We start from the raw sequence: 6,000 nt of genomic DNA on the forward strand, positions 1-6,000 counted from the left end.
CCATTATTGTGACCTCTATTCTCATGCTCACCCAAGTTCAAAGCATCTTCAAAATATCATAGGACTTTACTGATGATATAAATTGGATTAATAATGAAATAATGAAATCAAACCAAAGAGAAGATAAAAGGTAGTGTTTTAATTTCTTTTTTTGAATTAAGGTATTTATTAGTGTCTATACAAACAAGCTGCACCCACTAATTCAAAAATAGGAGGGTTTTTTCCTTCAGCAAGAGTACAGTCTTTAATGGGACTCTATTTGAATAAGAATTCCATATAAATAGAATATATACTTAGCACAAGAAAGCAAGGAAGGATTTTACATTACACAAAACAGACGTTCAGTTAGTTCAATCATGGTGAGTTACCCTTTCAACCGAATACTTACTTTTTATATTTATTATACAGACTGCAGTCAGTTTAGTATATGCCAACAATCACAGTTTTAATATTTAGTAGCTTGAAGCACTCTTAACTATTTACAAAGGGATATGTGATGTGGTCTTCATTTCAGAGGGGCAGTGCGACCGGGTTACTATCTGTTCTTTAATGTTCCATCTAACCATTTCATTGTCTCATCGTGGTCAGGGTCTTTGGTTGCTGAAGTTTTGAATATTTGCCGTTCTCAGTCCTTCAGTGCAGGTAACCCAATTGAATTTGCCATCTCTGAGTCAGTCATGGCCTGCCCCATGCCATGCTTATTTGCAAACACCACCAAAATGGCTTTTCTCAGCTCTTCTTCCTCCAACATGGCAGCTAACTCTGATTTGGGAATGCCAACTTGGTCTCGGACACGACTGCCTACTACAGAAATGACTGCATCTGTGTTTGAATAATAACGTCTCCAGTAGGGCGTGATACTTGTCCGTCCTCCTCAATCCCAGACTTGGGATTCAAGGTTCTTGTATGTTACTGTCCCAACGTGAAATCCAGTAGTAGAAATAGTAGTGACCACTTGTCCAACCTACAATCTGGACAAAATTATAGTTTTTCCCGTGCCATCCTGTCCCAAAATTAAAATCTCCATTTCCTGGGTTCCAAACAAGACTGGAAAAAAATACTTGAGAAAAAGCCACCCATGATGAACCACCTGTCCACCCTTGTTGGTGGTCAGAGACAGGCTCCGGCCTCGGCAGTGACTCCTATTTGAGCCTTGGCCCTGCCACCTCCGCTCACCTTGGCCTCTGGCTCCGGCTTCAGCTCCAAAGCGGCTCCCTTGGAAGCCAGGTCTACCAGCAGCTTCCAAGTGGGACTCCTGGTGGGGGCAACTGGCCAAGGCGACTATGCATTGGAATCAGCGACCTTAGAAAACGTAGTGTTTTAAAATGGGTTTAGAAATCAGGCTGTATAATAAGGCTAGAAATATATACCAGTTGGATTTATGCACTGACTAGAAAGACTCAGAATCATTCACTAATTTTCCCAAGACAGTGCAATCAATACGTGATGGATCATGTTTTGAACATGAGAGCTCATGCTCTTCCCTCTTTCCCAAAGCACCTGTCATTGTCTGTTTGTTCCGTCTTCGTTCATTGATCACATATTATTACAAAGCACTGGGGGGTACAGAGGTGTACCTGACACAGTCAATTCAATTTTATTTCCACAAACTTTATTGAGTGCTTAAAATGAGTTCTTCCTCTGTGTGAAGCAGCCTTGACTTACGGCAATGGCTCAAGCCCAGCCCTTATCCCCAAGGGGCTGAGGGCCAGGGGTGGGTCATGGATAGAGGAGGAGACAGAGAAACAAACAACTGTCAAGTATGTTGTGTGCCCGCTCAGTGGTACAAATGAGAGCTTGGGTGACGTGATTCCAAAGGTTCTTCCCAGCAATGATTACGTTATGACTCATTAAAATCTGTACCATGTATTAGCATCAGCTTTTCTGTGAAATGTTAATGCTACTATTTAATATTAGTTCACTTTTGTAGGATTTAATTTTTTATAAGTTCAAATCTTGTATCCCAAACTAGATTTGAAGTTTCTTAACACAAAATCTGTTCTTACCTTTTTTGCTTCCCTAGCAAAAGTCAAAACTCAATAACTACAGATTCACTGACTATGAACGTCAATTACTTTCAAATAAACAGAAAGCCATGCTTTCTCCTCTTCCCCACATCCTAAATATTGGTGATGCAGAGTATTTATGTCTGGAGAGGTTGCTGGCAGCGATGGTCTCCCTTTTTCTCCCTATACTTGCTTTATAAGCTTAAGCCTTTAAAAAAGGGGGGGTACTTAATAGCATGAGGAAATCACACTATTAAGTGAAAAAGAGCAGAATACAAAATAGTATACATAGACTATATCCCAATTTGAGTAGAGAAATGGGAAGAAGAAACACATAATTGGAGCATCTAAGACGTCACCAGCCCGCAAACACAAATGCTGTCTCATAGTGTTTATATGCCAGAGTTTCTGTTCTTGCTCCCATCTGCACATGCACGAATGGGACTCCCCTTTAAAAGTTCCTCCAGAAGGGACCCCCACATGGGCTCGTACTTGACTCTCAGGTGCAGACACTAACCAGCACCAGCATGTTCTCCTCCTGCTGTGCCCCGGACACGGTCCGCGGCTGGTGAAGCCACATGAAGGGCTAATAGTGCCCACCAGGAAAATGTTAAGACCAGCTCCCTCTGTGTGGCAAGGATATAAGTATTAAAATTCCTTAATTATTTTTCTGTGTTCTTTTTATATTTTCCAAATTTTCTAGATTATTAGTTTCTATAATCAGAAAAAATGTTGATTAAAAACATCTGCATCAAGTCTGGAAGATAGCGAGGGGGCTGCTGTTGCGAGTAACCCCAGCAGAAATCAGAGAACAGCAAGGAAAAAGCATGCAGGGAATGCATTGGCGTTAGAATTGCAGGGTCAATCAGCATAAAACCCTGCCGGACATCTCAGACCCGTTCTGGGAGGTACCAGCATCTGCGGGGATCCCACCATTGATTTAGTTCATAAAGCGTGAAGAGCTTGGAGCAAAACTGACTCCTGGTTGGCATGTTTGCCTGATGAGACTCAAGATTCACAAAGGCAAGGAAGTTCATTTCAGGGGGAAAAAAAATTGTAAGCCATTCATGTGCACCAATAGCTTTGGACTTGGCCGAAACCTCATAGGGAAAGCTCCTAGAGTTGTCCCAGGCAGCCTAATGAAGACTTCTGCTGAACAGAGACAGCTGGCCAGAAATTTAATAAGACACCAGACCATGTTACAAAGAGAATATAGAGTATTGCTATGGAAAAATTAATAGTGTTATGTGCATTAATGAGCAGGAACTGACTGAAGCATCAAAGGCACAAGGGGGCAATTTGGTTTCTAGAATGATAATAGAATTCATGAAAAAAAATGTTCATCCACATTCCCAGCTGAGGTCAGACAAGGCAGTACTCTGCCTTCCTGTTTCAGCTGTCAAAAATAAACAAGTGTCCTTTTTGTGTTCAAGTTAATGCTACATTTTTTGCACTTTTGTGCTTTTTGTTCATGATTTTGTTGTTTAAAACAGCTCCCAAGCATCGTGCTAAAGTGCTATCCAGTGCTCTGAGAGCAAGAAGGCTCGGGTGTGCCTTAGGGAGATCATACGTGTTGGATAAGCTTCCTGCAGGTGTGAGTTAACAGTGCTCCCGGCTGTGCGTTCGATGTTAATGGGACAATCTATATTAAATAAGGTTATCTTTAGACAGAAACACACAGAGTGATGTGTGAATCCAGCAAGGGCACATAAAACAAAGATATGTATTGATCTATGGGTGAAAATGTGACCAGACGCTCTCAGGAACCCAATCCTGTATTTCCCCAGGCCCATGGCTCACTATTTGCTAATTCAGTGTTCACGTTCACAGCAATTTTGCGGAACATCATTGCTACGAATGATGAGAATTGACTGTATTATCATTTCAACAAGTAATTAATAGAAAATGATTAGTGAGCTATATTGCATTAGTTTTTGTACTAAGTCCAAAATCTGATATGTCTTTTGCATTTAGACTGGCCATGTTTAAAGGGCTTAGTGACCACACGTGGCAAGTGGCTTTGCCCTAGCCAGAGCTGGTCTAGCCTTGGACTCCACAAGGAAACTGAAACCATCAGACAGAGCTCCCCAACCATTGCCAAGATCCATGTCTGTCCCTCCATGGAGCTCTGGACCCCATGCTCCCCTGTCTCCAGGGAAGCTGCCCCTTCATCAGGCCCTTTCCTTCCTTATAATTTTTCTCTCTCCATTGGCTATTACCCTTCAGCATATAAATTTGCTTGTCTTCCCCATTTAAAAAACAAATAATAAAATGAGGGACTGTATGTGTCCCTCCAGCTTTTGGATGTACTTCTGAATTAGCATTATTCCTCTGCTGTATTATTTGTTCATTCATCCACCTTCTCACTGGACTAACTTTAGGGCAGTGATCATTTTCTACCGCATTTTATTCAATCAATATTTACTAGATCAAAGATTTTCTGTGCACTCAGCACTGTGATGAGGCCCCGAGCATACTATGATGACAAAAAACAGGCATATCCCAAACCTAAAGAAATCTTACAGACTAATGGGTGAGTCAGACATTATTCAGATAAACCCTCAAATAAATGCATAATTACAAGCTGCGATAAGTACTAGGAAGGAGTGCATAGGGTTTCCAGAACTTGTAACAGGGAGATCTGATCTATTTTGATCAGACTTTTCTGAAGAAGGAACATGGAGCTAAGTCAGAATTAGTCTACCAGAGTCCAAATTCAACTCATGAAAATGAAATCTTCAGTAGGGCAGGGAGTTTACTTCATCACCAAGTCTCCAACACCCTAAATCAGCACCTGGCATGTGGTAGGTCTTCAATAAATATTGGTGAATAAATGGATGAACTATGCAAAAGAGAAGAGACAGGGTAGGAAAGAGGGAGACAAAGAGCATTCCAATTCTATGAGAATAGCATGTGCAAAGATCCTGTGGTAGAGGAAACATGGCATGCTCAAGGAACTTAAAGGCCAGTGTGGAAGGGCAAAGAGAATGAGGGAGAGGATGGGATGAGATGAGGATAGAGACAGGAAGAAGCAATATCATCAACACATCACTGGCTACCTTGGACATTTTATTCTTCAACTAAAGAAATACAGCTTTTTAAGAGCAGAGGAGGGATAGGAAATGACATGACCAGATTTGGCTCTGGTGTAGAGTGAGGTGGAGGGCTGGGCATACATGTTGGAGGCCAGGAGTCCTGCCAAGAAATGAGATAGTAATAGTACTTTGGACTGATGGTGACCAAAGATGGAAGAAAGTGAATGGACCTGAGAAATATTTAAGTGTTAAAACCAACAGGACTTGGTGAAGTCACTGGATAAGACAGGGGACAGAGAGAGAGAAACGTCAAGGATGATCACTTAGTGTCTGGCCTCTGCCAATCAAGTGGAGCCATTCTCTGAGAGGAAGACAGTTGTGGGGATGAATCACAGTACTTGGTTGTTCTGGGTTTGAGGTATTCTTGACACACTCAAGCAGAAATGTAAAGGCTGTGCTGTGGGTTTGGAATTCAGAGAAGCCTGGGGTGGCAATATAAATTTGAAAGGCATGGTGTAAAATGGTTATTGAGGCCCAGGATCCGGCACACGACAGGAGTTTCATAAATATTTGTTGAATTAATGAATGACTGGGGATTACTAAGGACTAGTTTTATTAGGACGTGATAAGTTTGTAGTAACTTGACTTAGAAATATCTAAATATACCTCTAAGCTCCTATTTTTCATAAGAGATTAATATACAAATAATTTAAATAACATTTAATCTTCTCCAAGTCTATCACATTATTTTATGTTATGACTTATTTTTAATTATATTTCTTGGCTTTTCATGGTTTAATGGCCTCACGTGAGATAAAAGCTACATTGAAGATAGCATGCTGTTGATTATATGCTAGTTTATCATACCATGTAAGCCAGATCAAGTATCTTAGAAGACACTTTTCTCCAGTGATAAATTTTTCATTTTCTCTCTGTTATTGGGGCCCATGCAATTCTAA

The 6,000-nt window shown here is 41.0% G+C and overlaps 1 pseudogene; it reads right to left on the bottom strand.

Moving 5' to 3' along the window:
* Positions 1–535: 535 nt before the first annotated feature.
* LOC123791768 (ADP-ribosylation factor-like protein 1 pseudogene) lies at positions 536–1,080 on the bottom strand (annotated as a pseudogene).
* Between the last annotated feature and the right edge of the window lie 4,920 nt (positions 1,081–6,000).

This window comes from Ursus americanus, chromosome 10 (genome assembly GCF_024610735.1).
Source record: "Ursus americanus isolate L20-20 chromosome 10, mUrsAme1.1.p, whole genome shotgun sequence".
NCBI classification, from domain to species: Eukaryota; Metazoa; Chordata; class Mammalia; order Carnivora; family Ursidae; genus Ursus; species Ursus americanus.